Source organism: Pinus tabuliformis, chromosome 3_2 (assembly GCF_031772625.1).
Source record: "Pinus tabuliformis cultivar Carrire ecotype Pingquan chromosome 3_2, CPIR1, whole genome shotgun sequence".
Classification (NCBI taxonomy): Eukaryota; Viridiplantae; Streptophyta; class Pinopsida; order Pinales; family Pinaceae; genus Pinus; species Pinus tabuliformis.
Window position 1 is genome coordinate 704944248 of NC_142302.1, and position 26927 is coordinate 704971174.

Sequence of the window (26927 nt, forward strand, 5' to 3'; positions counted from 1 at the left end):
CAATAATCATATTCCGCCTCTCGTTGATGCAACTGAAATTTATTTCTTAACTCTTTCTTATTTGGATTTTTCACAAGCAAAGGAAAATTGCATAAAAATCTCGCATCGAGTTGTAAAAGTGCTCTTATCCATCTTTGCACATTCTGAATCTTGTATTTTCCAAGTTGAGTTGAATCATTGAATCACACTCATCACATTCCTTCTTCTAAGATGACTCAGAGTCTCTAACTGGTAAATCTTGGAATCTCGATCCTCTGCTTTTCATTCTTCCAAGATTATTTCCCTTGAAATTTCGGAATTTTTGGCTCATCAAAGTCTTGGGTTTATGTTATATCGGAAAAATTTTAAAGCACTTCTGGAAATTTGTTTCTCTGAGATCCATGTGGCCTATTTTATTTCTCTACCCAATCTCCTTTGTCCCAAAGTCTCGTAAAGGGACATTAAATTATCATTCTATATGAGTTGTCCATATTACGTTTCTATTCAATAAGTAACCTCAGACTTCCTTTTTATCAGAACTCTTATTTAAATACTTTACGAGAAATCTTTTTGAAGCCTTTCCGTATTTTTAGAACCTCAGTATATCAGGTTATCATCATTAATAAATTCAAATTTCTTTCCAAGATTTCCTTTTTGCTTCTTAAGATCTCAGACTAAGTGAGATATCGGACTAATATAATCTTGTTAAATAATGAATCCATATAGGTGATGATGGTTTTAGATAGAGGAGGAATGACTTGTTACAGAGTTTTGTGAACCCAACGTTTCGGACTGCCAAGTGAGTCCATCATCACGGGATGCGACAATAGATATTCTTCAACATTAATGATGAATCCAAGAGCTATGTTAGAGTATATATATAGGTTATTAAGGAATGATGTGAGGAATTAGGTCGGCCATTTATTTATTTATTATTTATTTATTAATTAATGTTATTTATTCATTTATTTAATTGTTTTATTTATTTATTATTGTTATTATTTATTTTATTTTATTTTATGTTATATATATATATATATATATATATAGATATAGATATATATATATATATATATATATATATATATATATATATATATATAATTTTATAATTTTTTATTAAAATAATTGATTAAATAATATTTATATTTTTTTATTACGCTTACTGATTTATTAATTTGATTAAATAATTAATTAATTGATGAGATATAAATTAATTACTTAATTTTATTATTTATTTATTACTTTTATGTAAAAATTATCAATTACTTAACTACTGTATTTGACTTAATTAATAAAAAATTAACTTATATTAATATTTACTAATATTTATTTATTTTCTTACCAATTAAAGTATTTATATTTGGTTAGTTGGTTTTATTTTATTTATTTATTCAATTAATTAATTTAATTAAATAATTAATCTTATAGGATTGGTGAGATATTTTTATAGTATTATCTATAATTCATAGGGTTAATTTTTAATTGTTTAAATTTACAATTATATGTATTTTATTGGTTGTGTTTTAATGTTATCAAGTTTTAAGGGAAGTAATCTATTACTGATTTATGTTTAAATTAGTCCAATGATTTAATGATTAAGGAGGATGATTAAGGTAAATTCTTGCTGATTTTGAAAGAGGAGGGAAGGTTAATATAAGGGATAAGAGCTAATTATTGTTTTTTTAAGATTTCAAGTAAAGGTTTCCAAGTGTTACTTAGTTTTAATCCATCATCCCGGTTAAAGTTGTTTTTCCTTTTTTTTATTTCAATGGCTTCTTTAATTTTCCTTTTAAGATAGTGTTCTTCTTTTTTAACAAGCTTGGCTTCTTCCATGCAGATGTAATGAGAGGAAGAGTGAACATGTTCTGCTAAGACTGATTTAGAAATTCTTTCTCTTCTTAAGTGAGCAGTGTGTTCTTTAATTCTAATAATTAAATCAATAAATAATAAAATTAAATAATTAATTTATGTCTCATCAATTAATTATTTATTTAATCAAATTAATAAATCAGTAAGCATAATAAAAAAATATAAATATTATTTAATCAATTATTTTAATAAAAAATTATAAAATAAAATTTAAATATATATATATATAACATAAAATAAAATAAATAAATAAATAATAACAACAATAAATAAATAAATAAATAATTTAAAACACATTAATAAATTAAGTAAATAATTATTCAAAATAATTAATTTGATATAAATAAATTAGTAAACATAATAATTAAACCTATAAAATGTAGAATTAATTAATTAATCTATTTATCCCTTTAACCTATTTATTAAAGGAATTAATCCACCTACCTAACTTAATAATAGCAATTAAACACAATAATAAATTAAAAATTAAAAATAATTAATTAATAATAATAATAATAATAATAATAGTAATATTAATAGAAATAATAATATAGGGTATTTGAAGAAAAAATAATAATAATATTAGTAATAATAAAGAAATAAATAAATAAATAACAATAATTAATAAATAAATGGTCGACCTAATTCCTCACATCATTCCTTAATAACCTATATATATACCCTAACATAGCTCTTGGATTCATCATTAATGTTGAAGAATATCTATTGTTGCATCCCCTGACGATGGACTCACTTGGCAGTCCAAAACGTTGGGTTCACAAAACTCTGTAACAGGTCATTCCTCCTCTATCTAATATAATGTTGTTGGCATCTCGTCAATTCATTCATTACTTTATAGTCCGACTTATCATTATACTCACATGGAGTCCTCTTTTCTTATCTTTGTATCTTCAAGTTGAATTTCATGTTACTCGAGTATTTGAGAGCTTGGATGTATTTTTAATTATAATTAGTCCAACATCCAAACATTCATTCCTCGAGATGACTAAGTAAATTTGGGGTTATACATTCTTCATGGTTTGTGCAGTTGGGTCACTTTTTACTCTTCAGGGCAATCCTCCTGGCTAGTGAGAAGTGTATCACCTGTGGCTTTCCTACATTTTCATCTTTATCCTACTATTAGATGCTTGTCCCACCATCCCGATCATCTTTTAGTATGCATCTTTATTTTATTTTCAAAGACACTCTTGAAAAACCACTATGATGATGCAACTAGTTGGTAAGAATTTGGAACAGGTAAAAACAATGGATCATGGTTAATTCATGTTTGTATTCTCTTTTGTTTAAATGTTTGATATATCACTCCATATTTAGCATGTAAAATTTCAAGACCTCTCCATACACACATAAGTACTACATAGGTTGGGTCTTGGTCTTGAATTTTAAGATTTTACAAAAATCATGGAGTAGATATAAAATATGAAATATAAAGAGAACAATTCCCGCTATAATTCATAAAGAAGCATATCTTCATTTTCATTTATGATGGATTTGATTTCTTCTTCCAACTCCTTGAACATAAGACATCATTTTTCTAGTTTTACTACTCGTTGTAATTTAGATTTAATAAATTATGATTTTGGGTAAATGAGATTTCAAAGAGCACAACTTCTTCATGATTTTAATGTCAATCAAAAGAAGAGGTTATCTGTTGTTGGAGAAAATAATATCTCTCAGGTAAAATTAAACAAAATTCTCCAATGGTAAGTCTCATATGCCCACTTTCATCCTTTTTATTTTCTTGACATTTTAGTTTCAATTTTTTTTTTTAAATTTTGTTTTGCGGGACTTCAAGAATTACTGGATAACTCAAATTTTGGCAGTCATTCTCCTTTGTTTGGTTTAATTTCAAGTTTTTGGGAGAATCAGTAAAGATCCCCATCAAAGAAGCTAAACTGGGGAGTCCCTAAAATTTATATTTGTTTCTTAAGCATTCCTTTTATCAGAAAATGGTTAAGATGCTTTTATGCGGGATTTTCTTTGAAACAAGAAAATTTGCAGCAGGTAAAGACTTCTCGTTTGGCTTAATGACTTTTATTACCCTTATAGTTTCAAAGCCTAATTTTTCATGACTATGCAAGATAAAATTCCTTAAAAATCTCAACATAAGACAAACACACACTTGGTTGTCTTCTTCTACTCTTTTGTTGAGACATTTGTATAATTAGTATTATTGGGGTTTATCTTTTAATTCAGGTTTTTCTTTCAGTTGTTCCTTTCCTCATTTTGACATTTTTGGAAGTTTATTGCTGATTTATTTCACTTCAATTTGAAATTTTTTCCATTTTTCTGATTGGTTATAGTTTTATTTTGGTGACTCCACCATGATTTATGTAGAAGGAATTCTTCTCAACCAATATTGGTTGGCATACATGGGAAATATTTACTCTATTTATTCAATGAGTTTCATTTACTCTAAAGGTATATTTTTATGGAATCCTAAAGCCCTCTGTCTTCAAACATTTTCCATGGAGGAACATGCATCCTTTCTAAGTGATATAGTTCAACTTTTTAAGGAAAAACTGACTTGAGTTTAACTCAACCAGTCCTTCCCATCCCTCCACTTTATAAAACCTCTAATTAATAGTCGCGGGGAAATATTTTTGGAGTAAACATTATGGAAGTATTATATCCATTAACATAAGTCTCTATTACCATCCCACCTCTTTCACTGAGGTACATCATAAATTAAAGCTTGAAAATTCTCTTATCAAAAGGGTGATTAAAAGAGAAAGCATGAGAAATACAAGTAAACCCATTATGGTTATGGATGCTCGTTGGCCAAAGGGCCATGCTTGTATGGCATAAAAGACAACTTCATCGGGATACTGTTCAAGCTCACTGGCAGTGAAGTGATGTCAGATACCATTCATATCGATGGATATATGATTTATCAATAAAATCCTATATGTACCTTCTTCTATTTTTCGTACGAGGTAATCTTAAATAAAATATTTCCCAAAATGATTTTGAGTCAGCCTTCTTTGAGTACTTATATTTTTGAGCTTATATTGCTTGAAGTACTAATGTGAGACCCATGGGAAATGCTTTACTATTTAATGGCTTAATAGAATTCCTCCCTTTTAACCTTTGGGTAAATTGAAGTTCATTATATTTAACCAGAGATACTGGTTCTTCCCTGTGTGTTGCCATTGTTGAGGTGAAAATTCAACACCCCCATTTTTGTATTATTTATTTCAAATAATGGGGACCCTTTCCGTAAGTTTTGGATAAATCTCCTTTTGATGTTTTCTTTTATTTAAGTGTCATACAATTTTGCCAAATTTTTATTCTCTTTAGATTCTTCTTTTGATTGCTTCATTGCGTTTGAATTTTCGCAAACTTTCCTACAGTTCTTGTTTCATCTCATTTGGTTGCACGATTTCCAAATGGAACTCCTCCGAAGTTTGATAATTTTTACCGTAACAACTAAAAAATGTACAAAATTTATATTATTTTAATTTTTGTAAATTAATTGTAATTATTGATTTTTAGTTAATTTTTATTAATTAATTCATTTTTCGCTAATGATCCTACAAAATCACAACAATCAAATTATAGAACAGTTAAACTTATGGTCTTTTCGGATTTCGTAAGTCTATGTTAAATCCCAATTTAAAAGAAATTACGAGATCCGAAATCCTAAAATTATAAAGTGGCTGTAGTTTTTAAATGTCATGACTTTTATTACCAAGTGGTTGTAGTTTATATATAAGAGGGAGGATCCCAACTCATGCGGCCCTCCTCTCTTCCACACCATATCTTTCCCTCATTCTATATCTGTACCTCAAAACTTGGGTTCACCATAATGCATTTTAAAAGAACCTCTAATAAAACAAAGTTTCGATGGCATACCTCCGATGGCCTATTCAATAAGGACATGTATTTTCATAAAAAAAAACTCCCAAGGCCATATCGAACTTCAAGAAGCCTCTTATCACCTCGAGGCTCCTTTTGGAAATGTTACAATACACTATATCTTCAATACCCGATGTATTATTCAACTCCCGATGGGGCTTGTACTAAACGTTGGAGATATGATCTTTGTTACATGAGAATTGTTATTAATATAGCCTCAGAAATCTTGTAATATCGGAAATTTTTAATATGACCTCCTGATGTATCAAAATTCTAATACCCCATACACTCTCGTCATATATTAGAACATCGAGGAAAATTTTGTTGTAACTTCAAGACAGAGAATCTTCAATATCGAATTCTGGCAATTTTGACACTTCAACTTTGGAGGCTCATAAGTTGAGTTATACTTGGCCAAATGAGGCCAAAAATGGTTCGTTAGATAGATAAAGTCATGGAGAATATTTATAAAGTGGCTGCATGACCAAATTTAGTCAATAATTGAGTCTAAAATTTAGCAGAAAAGTAAGCTTTGAATGTGTAACCAAAACTAATTTTCTGAGTTTAGTTTTTTTCATTTTCATTTTCCTAAAGCCTCTATTGTTGTATTTGACCAACAAGATCTTCACAAGGATCAATGGTAAACTCATATTTCTTTTTACTAATTTTATTGAATTTTGATTGGAGATGTTTGTTTTCCCAAATTTGGTAATTTTGATTTTGATTTGAAAATTAATTTACTTTTGATTTGTTTTTGGTAGGAAAGTTGTTGGGAAGAAGAGGAGGATAGGATTTGGAATAATGGAACTACACCAACAAGAGAGAAAGAAGAATTATGGCTAGTAAAATTTGTTGGAGCAAATTTATTCTCCAACAAATCTCTCATTTTGATTTTCTTTTGTAATTATAAATATGGATTTTCTGAATTAAGGAGGGGATTCCAAATCTGAAACTGGGGGAGGAAATTCTATGCAAAAAGAGGGTTTTTGAATTACTATAAGGAGATAGATTTTTGTAGAGAATTAACTAGTTTGGACTAGACTTGAGGAGATTATAAGAGATGTATTTCATCTTTGAAATTTTCATGCAATCATGAAATTTTTTGAGAATTTCATGTACTCAAAGGCTTTAATCAGATCTTTAATTTCTTTTACACTATTGTCAGAAATAGAGGTTGATTGATGACTCAAATTTAATAAAATTTGATGCAGTTCTTGATCCAAATAAGTATGTGTTTTTGAGCTTTTGCACTATTGTGAATTCATTTAAATACATGCTTGTTTTAATCATTTGAAAGCTATATTTTAATGATGGATCTAATTGCTATCAAGTTAAATTATGAATTCAAATAGATAAACATGGCATACTTGTTAACTATTTAGAAAATTCATGACATGTTTATCTTGGTTTTAATAATGATTGTTTTATGAGAACTATTTCCTTAATGCAGTCATATATATGTTTTAGTTTGAATTCATTTTATTTGAATTTGGATGTATGTGCACCAGAGATCTGATGACTATTCATCAAATAGATGAATACATATACTTGCTTGAATTAGTAATCAGTCTTGGAACTATTTCCTTGGCTTGTTGACTTCATTTTTATTTCAAATTCAAAGCTGGTCCAAATCCCCTTTTACCTTGCTCTTGGTTGAGAGAGGGACCGATCCTTCTTTCAATTGAGATGGATCAAGACTTATTTTATGTTAATTAGATTAGATTTGCATTTATTTTTAATTTTTACATCTTAGAAGTCCCCTCATATAGGGGAAGAACTTAGTTGTGGTTTGGTTGGCCCCTAGATCAACTTAAAGATCACTTTATTGCCTGAGCTAAGTAAGAGGGTTGTTATGATGTCTCTTCTCTATTGGAAACTAATATACACACTATAAGCCAACATATAGAGAGAGAGGTTAACTGGACTTATTTTAACCAGTCAGAACCACCATTTCAAATGGGAAATGAGTTGATTTAAGTTCTTGACCGGGTGGTCTCCCTTATAATGTTGATATGGTCATTTCGGGCCATCAAAAAGGCCCTAGTTTGAAAATGTATGAAATATGGTCCAAAATGTTTAGAAGGTTGGGGCCATTAGTGGGCAAGTGGTGGCTTTCTAATTTAGGGAGTGACGACTTCCTTAATATCGTGGCATGAGAAATTGGGACTGGTAGCTTCCCTTTGATGGTGGTTGGTGAAATTATTGGAGATAGGAGCTTACAACAAGTTGGGGCTTATGTATAGTTGGAAGTGGTGGCTTCCCTCAGGTAGTGGCATGGAGTGATTTTTTGATTGCGTGCATCATAAATCAGGGCTTACACATTGGTGGTGGCTAATACATGATGTAAAATAAATATTTCTTAATAAGAAGAAGACAAAACAAATAGTACAATGGTTTTTCTCTTGGAAGGGTTTCCACCTAATATCTAATGTCCTTGTGTAGTTATGATGGTTTATGTGGTTCTCATATGTTTATGTGCCTTGATGTTCTATATGTTGTTCATATGATCCTGCTTATGGTTTATGAATGAATTATTTGATGTTGATATTTTTAGTACAACTGGTTATATACTGTGATGCTAATTAATTGTTGGTTTAGATAACTGTTGGATTGAATCAAACGTTAAGAAACAATATTTACCAAATTATACATGGCATCTATGTGAGTAAAGAGTGTACATACTCCTTTTGTCTTCAAGAAAGTTAAGCATATTTTTGTGTGTGTGAAAAATGTAAAAAATTTTGAATTGGTGATCCATATTGCATAATATTGATTCACTGCCCCCGTCTCAGTATTTTTCAATCTACCAACAAGATATATCTTGGAACACACTGTGGCTCCTTTCAGATGATAAAATAAATCATTGGTTATGGGAAATGAATATTCATTCTTCACTATAGCTTTATTTAACTACCTGCAATCAATACATAGTTGTAATGTGCCATCCTTCTTATTTACAAATAGCACTGGGGCTCCCCAAGGTGATACACTAGGTCTAATGTATCCTTTATCAAACCTTTCTTTTAGTTGTAGTTTTAAGTCCACCCAACTCTTGCATGATCATGGAATATGTGGTTTTAGAGACTGGCATATAACTAGTAATCAATTCAATGGATAAATTGAATTCTCTTTTGTGTGGAAATCTTGGCACTTCCTCTGGAAATACAACGTTGTATTGTTTCAAAATGGGGTGATATTCAATTTTGAGTTCATTGTCCTCTTTTACATTGATTACTTAAATCATAAATAAGACAGACCCTTTCTGACTACGTTTCCTCACTTGAAGCACTAGAATTTTCCTTACTAAAATAAGCTTTCTTATTCCTTACAATACCTTTTCCTCTCCTTCCGACGCTGAGGGATTTTGGAAATTTACCATAATAGTCAACTTTGGTCTAGTAGGCTATCAGCCAATCCATGCCAATTAAAATATCATATGAACCTAATGGAATTCTTTTAAGTGTTACCATTGTGGGAATGTTTCTTATTTCTAGGTGGCATGACTCCACCAAATCAATCAGTCTCTTTTGACTCCCATGGCTAGTTGGACCAACCACAATTTGGCATGTGGTTTCTTTTGCCTCCTCACTTTCCAATTTGATATGATGATCTCTATTGGCAGTAGGGAAGCTCCGCTGGAACTCTTCTTTAGTAGGTGTATTGAACTTGACATTTTCTCCATTTGCTTGTACCCTAAGGATTTTGGTCCTTTCCCTCTAAAGTTGGTTTTTTCTTTCTTCCTCCAATATGTTTGGAATTCAACCTAAGATTGGAATGATAATAAAAATAATTGGCCTTCCTAATAGTGTCGTCAAATTTCTTTGGTTCATCAAATTCAGTGATGTCTTCATAGGATTGTGATAGCTCACTAAGGTATCTCTAAATCTTAACCTTCTCATAATGATGTAGGGTACATAACTCAATAGTTCCAAAAATATGTTGGTGTAGGAATCCAAGGTGGGCCATCCTAGATTATGCTCATGAAACTCTTTGATTTAACTATCGCAGAACCTTTCCTACAAGTACTTTTCTCAAAAATATTTCTCAAACCTTTTCCAAGTTAGATCCTTTTCTCTTATGCCTTTGAAGTTTCTAGATATCCCCACCAGGTGTCAACTTTTCCTTTCAAGTTAAAAATGGCTACCCTAGCCTTCATATTTTCATAATAGTCATGGACTTTGAAGTACTTCTTTAAGCCCAAAATATAGGTTTAGTCTTCATTCTTCTTAATCTCTCCATTAAAGGTAGTTTTTTTTTTTGAATTCTTCTAGCACGGTGTTTTTCTCATTGTTCCTTCATTAGTGGTGTATTCATATCCTAGTTGTAGCATTGGATAGTTGTTCATGGTTGTTTGTTTCTCTTCCTAGAGTGTTGAGTGGAGTTACTCCTCTCAATGTGTCTACACTTATCCGGATGTGCTTCTTCTTGAATTTGCTAAGTTCTACCTTATTGGTTTCTAACCCATTCTTTAGGGTTTTAAATGGACTTTGCTTGGATTTATGCTTGGACAAATAGAGGGCACTGGGTTTATGTTCCCTTTTTCTTTAGAGATATGACAAGATATCCAATATCATTACATTCACATTTAATTTCATTTCTTAAGCTTCAAAAATATTTCCATTGTCATCCTTGTAACACCTTTGTTCAAATATCAAGCTTAATATGAGGGTATCCATCCAATCAGGGGAATTTTTTTTTAACCTCTTTCCAACTAAATCTTCTTCTTAGTTAGGATGAGTTCTATCCATGCTATATTGTACCATTGTATTGTTCATTCCTCCTTTTTTTGTAGTAGATTGTGTCTTCTAATGTGTTGTCACACACACAATTGTCTGCTAAATCAAGAATAAACATATTAATAATATCTTTGGCATGTCAGTACCAAGCATGTTGATCTGAATCTATTCACACAACCAAAACTCATGTTAGTTATATATTTCTAGAAAAAAAAATGATAAATAATAATTTCATCTTGGTTAGCTATCACATCAACATCTATCTTAAATCAACTTCCATATAAAAATTTAAATTATTCGTCCATATAACATTAAATTCTACTCTATGTGTGAGCTCCTTCAAGTCCAATTTTTAGCCTTAGCTCTGTTACCAACTATATCAGAGCTCCAAATTTGTCTCAAATAATTTTATAATTCTACAACCCAATCAAGCCTACTGCTAAACCTTTTCTCACATACCAACTTGTAATGCCTCCCACCACCTTATCTCAAGCTATCAGAGTGTTACTATTTTCACCTGATTTATAAGGACTATTATGAATATGGGGTTACAACAACCTATTTTATTAGATTATTTGAATCCTAAAATTAATGCCATGATTACATTCAACTCATTGAGAGTTTTCCAACGATAGAAATTTTACCTCAATTCAAGTCCTATATAGAAAGTTATGCCCTTTATAAATTTATCCCTTTAAAGAGGCCATGTCATCAAGAGGGATCTACATGGCATCCATTTGGCCACACCTAGCCCAAGTTTCGGCATTCCATTGCCACATCGGTATCCACGTGGTGTGTACATCATATCGGTTTAGATTGATCGACAAGTTAAAGAATATGTTATTTGACATGGCCGATGGTCGAAGGCCAATATCGACCCACCAACATGTCTATCAGTTTAATTCTTTTGAATACCCAATGATCAGACAAATCAACAATCTAGTGGGTTCCACCAAGCTTATATCATGTTGGGTCAGGTCTATTGTCCACACTATTGCTCTACTGAACTCTTCTAAAGGACTAGTAGACCGAAGCGGGGACCACATGGCACACGTCGTGTTGAGTCCAGTCTCTCAGCCTTTTGTGACTTCATTTATGTGACTCTAGTTGAGGTTGGTGATTGGAGTGGGGTCCACATGGCACACATTATCTCAAAATTACGGTTTTGCATTTGAATTGGTACCTTTTGTGTGTGTCACACATAGTGTAGATCAAAGAACTACTCCATTTGTAGTATCCATGTTACCACATCCTTGCTATCAAACTTCCTCATATCGATCTTTGTAATATGGTTGGTCCTCCACCTAAAGTTAGAGTCACTAAAATCATGATTCAAATTCCTTTTTTTCTCATCATGAGTTTCAGGGAATACCTTATCACCATTAGGAAGCATTTATTGTAGCAACTTTGTCAGACCTTCCTTCAAACCTTCCATTTCTTCTTTTGAACCATCCTTCAAACCTTCCATGTTTTCTTTTATTTTTTCTTCTAAACCATCTATCTTAACATTCATTACTCCCAATTCATTTTTGGTTGCACCTGGTCATGTAATTTTGATATATCATGTTGCATTTCTTCTTCTTCATGCGTCATAGTCGATATTTTTTAGGGCTTATTGGGTGTAGGATTTTTTTGTTTGGGAGGCATTTTGGAACCAATTAATGATATATATGCTTCACTATGCATTTGAATCACTTAAAACTAATTTTTCAAATTAAATTTATGCAATTTAAAAACACATACCTTTTAAGAGCTTGATTTTGAGCTGTTGATAAAGCTGACCTTGAAACTATTGTATTTTTATGATTACATCATTCCAAGGTCTAAACTTGCATCCTATAGTAGCCTTATGTGTCTTATTTCCAACTCGACCAATTATACTGAGATTGGAGTCTTAAAGATGAGGTTATGCCACATCTCCCATGATGGCCTGATTATGGAATGGTTTAGTAGAGTGAACTTGAATGGTATGGCACGTGTCATTGTTTAACCTTCAACCTTGAAATTGATAAAAAAAAAAAAAAAAAAAAAAACTAAATTCCATGCAATTTAGTCACTCTTTACGAAATTCAAATCTAATGCTCAAAAAGAAAGCTATTACCATTTTCCCTTGGACAATTGTTTGTGACTAAATTTTGGAGCATGCAGAAAGCATAACTTCCTTGGACCATATTTCTGAAAATATAGCAAACCAAGGTCTAAAATTGTAACCAAATGTTCATCAAGATTTTTTCTTCACATGGTATCAATTTCAAGGTTTGAAGCTTCATAGAAAAAATTATAGCGAAAATTGCATGATGACCCATTTGAAGCAACAATCCCTAGAGCTCTGATACCAAATGTTATGTATCTTGATAAAAAAATAACACAGAAACATAATAAAAGATAGATAAATGACTAGATAATAATCCACTTCAATGGGGAAACCTCTCTTTTACATTATATAAATGAAAAATTCTTGGATGATTCAAATGACAAAACCTCCTTGATATATATATATAAGAGTCTAAAGGGTCAAAATATAATTAGGGCCAGCATAATAATAATAATGTAAGGGCACAAAAATAAGAACATTAAGCTTTTATGGGGAATAAAAATAAAAATATGGGGAGAAACTAGTATTATAGGGACCTAACATAGTTTGATACATTCTCTCACTCACAGTTCTTTACTCAACCAACTAACACCAACAACACACTCTCAATATTAGCAACATATACTCTCACATTATCAAATAGTGACATCAATGAGACTTGTCAAAACCAATACATAAACCCCAACAACAACAACAACAAAAATTCCACACATAGTTATACCACACACTAGCAAACCCTAGCAACAACATATAATAATGGTAATAACAACATTATACATATGCTACTAAACATACAAACTCTCTCTCTCTCTCCCTCTCTCTCTTTCTCTCTCTCTCTCTCTCTCTCTCTCTCTCTCTCTGCTTAACCATACATTAACACATAAAAACACATGCCCATGGCAATATGAGAAAAAAAATACTCTTTCATCTCAATAGTAGACACACAACCATATACATGGCAATACATAAAAGATACAATAATAGTACATAAAACCTCTTTGCAAACAAACCTAGGAATACACTCAGCAATATAACCTTGGCATCTCTATCACTTCAGCTACCAACACATCATAGTTGTAGACCACCACTCCTACATTTTCATTTGATTAGTATTTTTATCCTCATGTAATTTTTAGTGTTCCAACAATTTACTGGCCTCCAATTTCACTGTGTGTAAAATTATCTCCACTTCGGCTTCTACAATTCAAAGCACAACACCATCATTTCTGCTACAGATAATTCAACATGTACACTTGCAATCAATCTCACACACTTTTCAAATTCATGCACATCAACCCTGGCACAGGACAAGGCAACCACTGCAACTTACAACTGATCATTGCTATTAACAACTAAAGCTTCTGAGATTCCTATCAGTCTTTGATATTTGCTTCAATGCCCTATCAGATTGAATACACACCAATGTTCAAATAATTAGGCAAACACTCAAAGAACTGACAATTACTCTCATATGAAACATGACATTGTGATTTATGATCAACCCATACACACTAGACTTACACATTACACACAGAAATAACCAATTTGGGTCTAATTGCACTTAGCATCCCCATATTCTTGAATTTGATCACATTGTTCCCATAGATCAAACTACACTTCAATCAACACATCTTGGCATACAACTCATGCATCCACAAGTAGACTCACCAGATATGACAAGACAACAATGACCAGATCATAAAACGTATCAAATTTTCCATGCTATCTAGTGCCTACACTAGAACTATACTCAAACGAAAGATAACTCTTCATGTAAGTGTAGTTTAACCATTACAAATCAATCTTGTTTTAATTCCGAAAAGAAATGCACTCATCAGGTTTCTCACACACTCATATCATACCATCAAACGCACTGCAATCATTGATCACTTATAGGACTGATCCCAAAAAATCTTTTCCTTGTGATGCATTAAAGACACAGGATTGATATCGGAGTTCGTCCAAGAGGGACTACGTCTCTGGGCCTTGTTCGAATTAGTGGGGATGCCCTGTTTTCATTAGATGGCAAAATAATGAAAGTACATCAAAAGTCAAAATGATGACCTTATACCTCCAAAATTGAAGAAGCCCGAAAATTGTAGATCTATGATGGAGAAACGGACAACACCGTTGAGTTTATGGCATCGAGAAATGCTGAAACCATATAAAATTTGTTGAAAACTGACAAAGTGAAAATCTGGCCCCTTGGAGAAATTGCTCAGATCATGGTTCTGACCCCCTCTCTGCACTGCTCATGGTTCCACCTGCATAGAAATGTATGCCCGCTTGTGGCCTCCTCCCTGGGGCGCTCAAATGAATGAAGATTTAAATAAAATGTATTGGGTGAATTGTTAAACAAATCGATGGATTGGTTTGAAATCCCGAATTGGGTGGAGGAGGTCGGGTGGTCAAACCCCGTCTCCTTCTTTTTTTAACACGAATTGTTTTTAAAAAACCCGCATTAATCATATTAGTTGGGTTGCATTTAATTGTTGATGGGGCCAGGTCCGCCTTGGGTGGCCCACCCATTAACCTCCATCCGTCAAATGTATTGGGGCCATTATATATGGCACAAGGGTGGGGGCATGGGGGGGGTCCACCAGAGGTGGCCCACCCACTGCCCAAACTTAACCATTTGTTTGAATGATACACGATGGCAGTTGGGGCCGGTGGGGGTCATGGCCCATCGGCCATTAAAAATTTGATTTTTTTTAAATAGATGTAGGTTGTTGGGGGGGTGGCGGGGTTGGTGGCCTGCCACCCCAATTTTTTTTTTTATAATATAAAAAAAAAAAATTAGGCTTTTTTTTTAAAATTCAAAAAATTGACCAAAGGAGTCAATTTAAGTAGGCCACAAATTCACTCGGAATCTGGCCCAGGTTGGCCGGAATCTGGTGGCTGGATTTTGTCCAAATTGTTGCCTCCTTAAGCCTGCCGAGTCACCCAAGTCAACCATGAACTTTGACTGCTCCTAACTTTCACATACGGACACGGTTTGATGAATTGTTCACACCGTTGGAATCAAAAAGATGAGATCTACAACTGAACCTAGTTCGAGAAACTTTTGAGCACTTTGATTTTTAAGCCTTGGTACTGAAGCCACCAGTACTTTGACTTGTACGATCCACCTGGATCAAGGACACACCATAGAATACACGTACTTTTGATCACATGTGGATCCATAGTGTTTCACACTTGGTTTCTTCACCGAATTCATACATTATATTTACATCACGAGCTACATTGAAGGAAAGAGAGTTGATCAGGAAAACCCACCCACGAGCCAGATCCAAGGGTTGAGGAATTGCAGATAGTTTTGATGACGATGGAAAACATTGGTGAGAGAATATCAAAATTTTGAGAGATTGTGCAATTGGTAGTGATATAAATAGTATGATTGAATTCGTGCCCAAGAAATTTGTGATATAGGGTGAAATTGAGTGATCCCCCTTGTTGTCAAAGCATAGGAATTTATTCTACTCTGGTTCGACACCTCTGTGCCTCTTGGTATGTTTCAGTGGACACCGCCCAACCAAATCTGCCTTTTCCCACACTCTAAATCTTCAGTGTGGTAGGGGTATCTAGGATGGGAACCACCTAGCCATATTTTCCCCTTCAAGCCACAAACATTTGACGATACTTTCGACTTTAGATTGACTCAACCGTCGACTATAAAAAATCAACTCAATAGCATTTAATATAGATTCAGTGAGAACATGGGATAAATGGGTACATATTAATTTCAATGGATAAAGGGGTACATATTTTCAAGACACAATCAAAACCCAACAATATTCCCTCAGAATAGGGATCCATAAGGCATTCCAACCTTCATTTGTGTTAATTAAATTATTTTTTTGATTAAGTTTTCAACCAGTCATTAGGGGAATTTTCAGGTCTAAAATGGGCCTCCTATGAAAATTGTACAACCAAAATAAAGTTTATAAGAATAAATAGGATTCAAGAAGATGATGTCAACCATGGGGGATGATTCACCATTTTTGGAGTAAAAAAGTAAAAATAATAAAATAATAAAACTACTTTTTCAACTCATATTTTAAACTTATCTCCATAAGCTTTTACTCAAATTTCGAGCTAGAGTACTCGTTGGATGAAAAATTTAATTCCTCATCCAATGATTAGCCATGTTGCATACGTTTTATGGACAGTGCTACATGAAAAATGAGAAATACATGAAAAAACGTGATTGCAATCATGTTTTCCGTGTATTTCTCATTTTTCGTGTAGCATGGTCCATCGAAATTATGCAACATGGGTACTCGGATGAGGAATCAAATTTTGCATCCAATGAGTGTTTCCACTTGAAATTTGAGTAAACCCATAAGGAGATAAGTTGAAAATACGAGTTGAAAAAGAGGTAAGGAGATAGTCATAAATAGAGGCAAACTACAACATTTTTCCTCAAATGAGGAACTAAATTGGGAAAATGTTGAAGGTAGTGCTTATCCACTAATTACAGTTCAATGTTCAAGTTCAAACAAGAAGATCGATATTATGAGATTATGGATGAAAAAATATATGTTGAAGGTAATTAATCATGTTAAATTCATTGAATAATCAATAAGGGTAGCTATGAGAAAATATGAAATTTCACCAACTTCATTGTATTATTGGCTGAATGGTCACACACATACAAAGAGGAAGGAAGTTTGTGACAATTTTAATCGGAACAAGAGCAAGAATAAATAGAGAAATGGTTGAAATGGGCCATGGTTTGGATTTGATACAACTAAAGGAAAACATTGACCAAAATTTTCAATCAAGGTTGAATCTATTCCAATATGGATTTCTTTTGAAATCATGGTGGAATAATTCATGAAAATGAATTTAGAGCATGTATTACAAAAAAAGAGGGCTTAGATAGAGACAAATATTTAAATTTACATTGCACAATTGTGACCCAGTTCTATGAAAATATGTCCAAGGCATATTATTAATATTTGTATGGTCCATACAATATATGGAATCATGACAAGATTGGTTTACATGATTAAAGGAATTTTGGCATGCATATTACTAAGAAAGGGAGTAGAAATGTGTTAGAATTTCTCCCTAAGAGAAATGAGTGTATAAGTCTATTATGTTGTGTAAATGGAATAGGTCTATCATTCCCTAGTTTTTATTTGTTCAAGGGGAAGAAAACTCTGAAGAACAATAACAAGAACTATGATGAATATGGATTGAAGTATCATTACCATGCTTTCCTTGCCTCCAAACATAAATAATGATGGTTGTCCATTATTTTGTGGATGTTGGAGCTTAGGCATGAATTAAAAAAAGTGGATTTGAAGGTGATGAAGAATTTAATGAAGACAATAATGAAGAATCATGACTTCTATATGATCCTTATTTTATTTTTAACAACAATGAGGATTTGTATTAATAAAAATATGCGCCCGAAACAGGCAACAAGTATATCAAATTGACCATTATAAAGAATATTTCTTCCATGAATCTAAAATAAAGGAGCTAAAAGCCATCGTTTTCAACATGACTAGATTACTACAAATTTCTTGAACATGATGATGTGAAAACAAAACATTTCTAAGTTTTGAGTGAAATCAACCAACCGCTAGAACCATGGGAGGCAAGAGAGTTCTCACCACTAGATTTTGGGGTTTTCTTGCTTCAATCTTTCCTACTTGTTAAAGGAGGGGAAGAACATAAATTATTTTTTAGCGCACATGAATAGGAAGCAAAAGAAGAGGGGGGTTTCTCCTCCTCCTCACCAATTTTGGGTTCTTCTTCTTTATTTTCTGTAAGAGGGATTTTCTCAGTATCCGTGGATGAATACTTTCCTCAATGGATGAATTAATATTCAATGGAGACACTTGATATGAGACTGACTTATCAAATTGGGATTCTTCACCCATAACATCTTCCTCTGGGGACTTTAAAACTTCATATCTATAACTAGAGGGGGGATGCTATTAAGATTCGGGCTTACTAGCATCTGACCTCTTAGTCAAATGCTTCTTGTGTTTCATTGTAACTGGTTTCAATTCTCCTTACTCATAATTACTATGAGAAGATGGTGGAGGATTAGAAAAAAGCTGAGAATTTGGAGCCTTAGGACAACTTTTTTGCAAAGTGCCTATGCTCATGACAAAAATTGTAGCATTCAAAGGGGAACCTATTATAATACGAGGCATGAAGATGGGACCAACCATCCAAGTTAATTTGAATCACCTCAAGAATGCCTTTTGAAAAATCCATTTCAAAGCAAATTCTAGCACAAGATAAGTTATTCTCCTTGTTCATATCACTAGAAATAAATCAACCCAATTCATCTCCTATAGCCCTAAAAATACCTTCACCCTAGTAAAGAAGGCGAATATATGGAACTCTGATCCACATTACTCTAGAAGAAATTTCCATCATGGGATTGAAATCCATAGACCAGTGGGTGAGAAACATTCCTCTTGTGCCCATTAAATAAGGTCCAAATCTATAGATTTTATCCCTGTCCTCCTTGTTTTATAAAATAAAAGCACAATAATTATTTCCAAAATAGAAAATACCAACATGATCATGATTTACCAATTAACAAAAGTCCATTCATAAAAAAAAAATTATACCTAAGCCAAAGGCCAATGAACCTACCGATCAACTCTATTTCCTTCAATATAGTCACATTCTTCTTCACAGAGGAGGAAAACCCAAATCAAGAAAGGGAATTGACTCTATTTTTTTAATAAATCTACTTGGGTGACCCATTGAACAAGCAATGATATCAACCATCAAGAAATAGAGAAATACAACCATATCATAGTCTAGCAGTAGGAAAAACCATAATGAGATGTAAACACATGTAACAGGAAAAGAACATCCAAGTTGATAACAAACCGAGCTAACTAAAAACCAAGACAAACCCTGATTCAATGAAAAAAAAAATCAGATTTATCATGAAGATTGAAAAAATATACACTAAAACACAACTGAAACCCAAGATTTATACCAAAATGATCAACATGATGGGGAGGAACAACAACAACTAGGAAACCATAGCCAATCGCTCCCATGACATATTCAACTCCATTTTCGTCTTCACATATCATGATGATTAATATTCATAATTGTGACGACTTCTAGATGATACTTATTATCACCCAAGTAATGGTCCATTAGTGTCATAATTCCTATTCAAGCTACCATTGGAGAGACCGATAGAGAAATCAAAGACACAATCCAAATATTTTCTTCGATCAACTATGAATTTCCAACTACTAACTTCAAAGTATTGTATGAAAACTCTTGGTTGATGCATAAGAAATGAAAAAAGAGATTTTGGAATTAAAGAAAGAGAAGGAGGATCTTGAAAATAAGAAGAGTGTTGCAAGGCTTATTGAAAATGAACAATAAAATCAAGATATGCTTCAAAGAGAAAGGGAAAGGCAATAAAATGAGTAAGCAAAAAAAATTGGTAAATAATGAAATATAACAACAAAGGGAGCTAGAGAAACATTAAAAGGATAAATACATAAGGGAGGAGATCAAGAATAGCACAAGTGAGTTTGAAAGTATGAGAAGGTTGAGTGATTTAGTGGGTCAAATTCACATCTTCAAATACCTAATAATCATTCATATCCCTAACTAATATTTTTTTTGCAACAATTTCCCCCTCCCTTCCCACTAGTTTAAAGGCCATTCTGTTAAATTATCTTGGAATACTTTCAATTCTTCTAGGGTTTATTGAGCACAAGTTAGAAATATAGTTTTCCAATGCTACTGTTGATGCAAGAAAGAAAATGATATTCAATATTAGATCAAGAAAATGCAAGAAACTAAACAAAATTGGGTCAAGAAAATGTAGGAAAATTGACATATTTGGAAAACGAATATACTCATCAACCTAATTGATTAAGGGATTTTTTATTTATCCTAGCCACATGCAGCATGTATTTTTCATTGGTTTAATTTTTCCTCCTTTTTTGTTAGCTCTTTATCCATATGCATTTTGGCCCAATCTATATGGCATCTTACTAATTTATTCTTAGATCCTAGTTTCCTCTTTAATTTGAGATTTTGTATTCAAATATTGTGAATAAAGATAGAATTATTATTTTATATATCTCAAATATTCAATTCACATTTCACTCCAAATCACACATTAAATTTTAATCTAGTGCACTTTATTGATGTCAATATCTATGCTGTTAGAGCCTAAATCTGCCTTAGGCTGAAGGAAGGCAAAAATCAGGGTAACCACAAACCACGCTCAGCCTCGTAACTAGCCCTACGAGGACAGGAGAGGGCTCTCTCCGGGTCATGCTCAGTGAAAAATAAACGAATAGGGTCTGAGAATGACTTAAAATGGATACTGATTTTAGGCTAGGTAAATAAATATGAAAGAGGTATTTTGATGAATGACTGAGTTTTCTGGGATGTATGGGACCAAGGAACAGCATGAGCAGAGAATTTAACTCAAAGACGCAGATTATTTCGTGAGGCAAGACAGGCAAAAAGTCTAGCAATTAGTTTTGAAATAATATGAAGTGGAGAGATTGTTTAAGAGGGTGAAAAGGGAATAAATACATGAATCCTTTTCAACAGAAGAAAACATAGAACATGAAAACTTTCCCAAGGCAGAGCAGTAAACTGAATTCTACCTTTTCTTACTTAGAAGCTTTCACTGGAAATGAATATGAATGAACTGTGAAACATAACGAAATACATATGAAACAGAAAGAAAATACATTTGCTAAACTCACGCCACAGGAATCTCATGAACCAGAGCTGCAACCTTTCATTAATTCTCTGTCAAAATGTACAGTGAGTAACTGAGTTTCTCTCCCACCGTTTCCCAGAAATTCCAACCAACCCCTTACAAATGGTTTTTCATACAATAAATAAGCTTCACTATCAAAAATTGGATTGACCCAAAGTCTTTTTTTTTTAAATCATTACAAACTGGAAATGAAAAGCCAACCATTAGTGACAGGTGCAGCGTTACAAAAAAAAACAAAAATGTAGCGTAGATTTTTGGGTGACTGCTCACCTTCCTTTTGCCACTTGGATAGAAGCCAACCTTTAATGAAAATGTTTTTTAAAATTTGCCTTTGAATTCATGAAAAATGCATTTTTAATGAACGGGATCACTTGGAGAAAATTGCAAATCAAATTCTCGCGGAGCGGAAGTGATTTTGGCCTTTGGGTCTTTGTGCGCCGCGCCGAAAGATGTATGTGTCGCGCCACTTTGGAGCGGGTTTTGAGGCACTTCTTGAAGTCCAAATTGGACCCAAGTGTGCTTGTTAGAAAGCCCTGCCTGTCTACTTTCCAACCCAAGTGAAATTTTTGGATTTTGATGCCCTTTTTGCCTCTGAAACTGCAATCTCCCAAGATTGCTTCCTGTGTGTCAAAATAGGGGCAGAGAGGTCATTTTTGGGTGTTTTTGACATCCTGAGGACTCAAAATTTGCCCAAACTTCTTGGCCATGCACCAACAATCATTATTTTCCATGGAAAATCCAAAAATATAAAAAAAAAATCATTTGGAGCTCCCTATCAAAAGCGCGCGCCAAGTGGCGCAGCGCACAGGGAGAAAAACCCTGTTTTTTGTGCAAAAAATTTCAAATTTTCAAAATGTGCTCCAAATTTCTTGAAATTTGGGTTCTACCTTATCTATCACATGTCATGCTAGAACAAAGAAGCCTCGGCCAAGATTCAGAGCCGATATTTCTCTTTTTGCCTCTTTTGTCTTTTTGTCACCTTCCTCAATTTCGCCTTTAGGCTCCTGATTCTCGCTTTGGAACTCAAGTTTCAGGCCATGTAATGGTGAGTCATGCATCTCAGCATTGCTTTTTCCCTATTGGCCTTCTCCAATAGCTGCTCCAACTAAATGTTTACTTTCTCTAAAACATACTCCCGGTCCTCATCTCTTTGCTCCATAGGTCTTCCTTGTGCTGCCATGATGTGTTGCCGGTTTTCCTTGATCAGTTGCAACTCTATCTCAACTTGTCGATCCTCAAGTTGTTTGTTCCTCTGCTATAGGTATTTCATATTCCATTTAGCTCTCTCCAAGTCAAGGGATAAGGCTTGGATCTATGTTTGCTGCTCCTGGATGATCTCTTTAAGCTGTGCACTTTGCGGACCCGTATCAGTATCATCATCATGAAGGAGAATGAAGTCGGTCTCTCGTTCACCTGATGGCCCCTCATCATGCATTGGTTCCTTACCTCTGTCCTATACCTATAGTGCTGATGTCGGAAGCGAGGCCCCTTCCACCCCGGGTGGAGACAAAACTCACTTTGCTGCTGCAAACAAATGTCTAATACCCCTCTGATATGTGATGGATATCGGCACACTAGCAGTCTCATGGAGCTTATACTGATGAGAAGGTCCCCCTATCTCAAATATAGTCTCTGAAGGTCCCTGTGAAGCTCGAAAGAAGTCACGAGAGATGAAATCATCCCAAGCGATACCCTGTAAATCAAGCTGATGCACCACCAAAATCTTGATGAGAGCAAAATGACAAATGATATTGAACTCCTGCTCAGGGGTCTTGTGTTGCACAAGGCAATCATCCTCTCTATGTTTCGGCATATGAAATATGGGATGTTCATCATGCGTACCCGGGTGAAATGCATGATCAACCTGATGTGATAAGCATATAACCAGGAGAAACGGCCTTCACAACTAAAATACTTCATAATTAACTTCATTAGAGGGGTATATTCATCTTTAAGATATCGGAAGGGAAACACCCTCTTAAGCTGCCTCAAGAAAGCAGGTTTCACATATGGCTCATAATGTTGTCGGTCAACTTTTTGTCTCTTGTTCCATGGCTCTCCAATATTAGGCATGTCGGTAGCTAATGAGATATAGTCCGGTGTAAGTGTGAAAGTAATACCGGCCAAAGTAACTTGAGCACCATGCAAATGTAGAACAAATAGGCGAGCTAACTCATGGTGAAATCGAACATTTGCAACCTTTTCACAAAACTCATAGCATGACTAAAACCGAAAACAAGAGACAACAAGAGGGCAGGCCTGCAATTCTGTGAGGGTAGTCGGTTCTTCTCTAACATGTCTGCGACTTTTGTGAGGCTTTCGGGGTGCACGTTCTTCCATGGGTGAGTCACTATGAGTTTCCACCTCATAGTCGGATGAATGATCAGATGACATGATTGATGCTATGAAAATTGCTTGGAGAAATGAATGTTGATCACAAGACTGTGTTGGACTGTTGTTGTAATATGGTTGAAATCTGTCACCAAGGGAGCAATGTAACAAGGGACTGTTAGGGAGGGAAAATATGAAGGGATTAGGAGTATTATGATAGATTTTATTTAGGGCAATGTAGGAGGGTTTGATAACTCTGCATAGGGTAGGGTTTGGGATTTTTACATTGGGCAATGGGTGAAAGGGAATTGGAGATAAGGGTTTAGTAAGTTTAGGAGATAGGGGGCAATGACATTCAAAGGGATATGGTATAAGGAAAAAATGAATGAAGGACAAAGGGACAGATGGGATGGAAGGGGAACCTTGGTAACAAAGTGATGAATTTGCAACCTTTGACAGCAATTGACATAAGGATTTTTAGAGGTAGGGTTTGGAAATTTTGTTTCAAGCCTTTGGAACCATAAACCACCATCACATGACACACAAAAATGGATGAACCAGCCAGATGTCGACACTACCTGGCACGTCCAAACAATTCAATGGTGATTTGGAGGAATTTTGGGCGTTTTTTGAGTGTTAGACTCTATGCGTCGTGCGTTACCAGTGCACCGCGCCCATTAAAATTTTCACTGGGGGATTGCGCCTAATGCGCCGCGCTGGCCCAATGTGCCGCGCCACCTACTGTATGCACCGCGCTTGTCAAGATACCTCCAAACTCACCCAAAATGCACGCCGGCACACCCAATTCCTTTGAAATGCTTCTCTTCGACCTTGGCTTTTAAAGTGACCTTGACCCTTATGAAAAATCTGTATAAATACATGGAGTCATGGTTTTGATTTTTGTTTCTTCAAAACCCACTTTTGCAATGTTTTGTTTTGGCACTTTTTCCACAATTTAATGCAACTCTGTATTTCACATTTCCTTTTTGGATTTTTGACTAAAATGATGAAATTTTTGGCAATTTTTTTGCAGGGATAGCTGACATGGCATTTGGCAAAGGATGATCAAAATCTGATTTTGAAGTACTTCATGGTGGAGAACTTTACATATTTATCATAAACATTAATTTGACGATTTCCTCTTCAAAACAGAGTTTTGAAGAGGAATCACCCTTGAGCATTATGGATGATGAAAATCTGGAGATGAAACTTGTTGAACCTCCCTCTGGCCTGCTGGCATTATTGGGTACTTTGAAAACACGACTTATGAAACCCTAGACCTCTGACTGACATGATCTTTTGCCTCATCAAAAAACCAAATATTGACTGTCATTTGAACTTTGATGAACATACCTGAGCCAACATGTACAAAGCATGAGGGGTAATGACTAACAAGACTCTTCCATCTGATTTATGGCATGCCCCCTAGCGGAATGTAGCTAAGTGAATGGAGCGAGACACCTAAAAATGAAATGCAGAAAGAGTTTTGATCTCCGATGGAGGACTGACAAGACCGACTCTAACATTGGCTCCAATGGGGATGGTAGCTCCTTGGAGGTGCCAAGAATGGCAGATCTTTGGGAGAGCAAACAGTGCCTTCGTCCATTGGGCTATGGAGTCAAAACACAGAAACTGACATTATGCAGATGGACTCTGACTGAAGACTCAAACTGAAAACCATAATAAAACCAGACATGACTAAATCCTAACTAACAAACTGGAAAGATGCTCATATTTGAGCTTATTCAGCAAACCTACCCTAATTACTCTTTCCACCACCCGATCAAGTGAGATGGAACAGCCAATGCAACCAGGTAAGCATCATGGCTGATATCTGATTTCTTCCCAAATGCTTTCTGATGCGCAGGAAAACGAAATAATCGAAAGGCAACTCCCATGGAAACTTGGAATCAAGTTCACTACTGACAAACTTTCAAAGCATGAATTGGCTGGATAACTTCAAGAATACTGCAAAAGGATCTTCATAAGCATCGCCATCGATTTCCATTAACACATTACTGCTCTGGTCCAAGTAATCTTCATAGCTGTATATTAAAATTTTCCTCACATCTGTGTTGTCTTTCTTTGGTGATAGCAGTAGGCTGTCAAAAGGATCCTGAATTTTGTGAAGAACCAAACTCTGTTGCTGATTCCAAACAGAACCAAAGCCTCCTTTATCAGTCTCCTCATATGACTGCAAACTTTGGTATGGGCTATGAAATGAGCAATCTGTTAAACAAGACAATGAAGGTGACCTTTGAAATAGATGATTATCAACATTCTCTTTTGTCACATGGTTAGCTGATGAAGAAGAATTTTTACAGCAAACAGAATCTAACTCATGAGCAAAAGGATCATCAAAAACTTGAGGAGACTGCTGCGATGTATCTATTGAAACTGTATGACATCCTATTGGCTGTCCATCTTTTTCTTTAGATATATTACGAATATTATGCCTTATACACTGAAATGCTTCGAAACAAAAGGGTACAAAATCCTCTTGCATCATTAAATCATGTATTTCGGATGCCCCACCTTCATCTGTAATATGACCTTGAATTGTGTTTGGTGGCTGCAAATTTGGTTCTGTATCCAAAATGATTTCATCAATAATTTTAGGGGAAGATTTCTTATTAACGACCTTCTCAAGAATTTTGCCACCTATCTCATCCTCAACATTAAAACTGAGAGATTGCTGATTTCCTACAAGATTTTCATTTGAAGATTTACTATGCAATTTACCCCTCAAAAACTGAAATGATTAAAAAAAAAAAGGTAAGGAATCTTCTTGTATCATTTGATCACATGTGCCAGCTTCCATGTCTTCATCTGCAAATTGACAATTAATGGCATTTGGGGGCTGTAACTCTGAATATAAGAAGTCTGGAACAAAGTTTTCATCGCCCTCAAGAGGATCCAAATCAATTCTTGTCGACTGCTGATGTCTGATTGCATGGAAATTATCTCTGATGAACTGACATGAATCAAAGCAAAAAGGCAAAGATCCTCCACTTACTTCAAAATCTGCTGCACTTTCCTCATCGTTTCCATAGCTGATATGCATTGGTTGATCACTGTACTCGAGCTGCTGTTGATTTGTCTGCAAGATTAGCTTTTGTTTGGAGAGCATAATCATCATCATCATATTGATCAAACTGAGGCAAATCATCAGTATAAAACACATCATCAAGCATACATGTCATATCAACAGGTCTTTCTTATCCCGGATGATCTACAAAACAATCCTTATGACAACTGAGATAAGAAACAATATGTTTTGGATCAG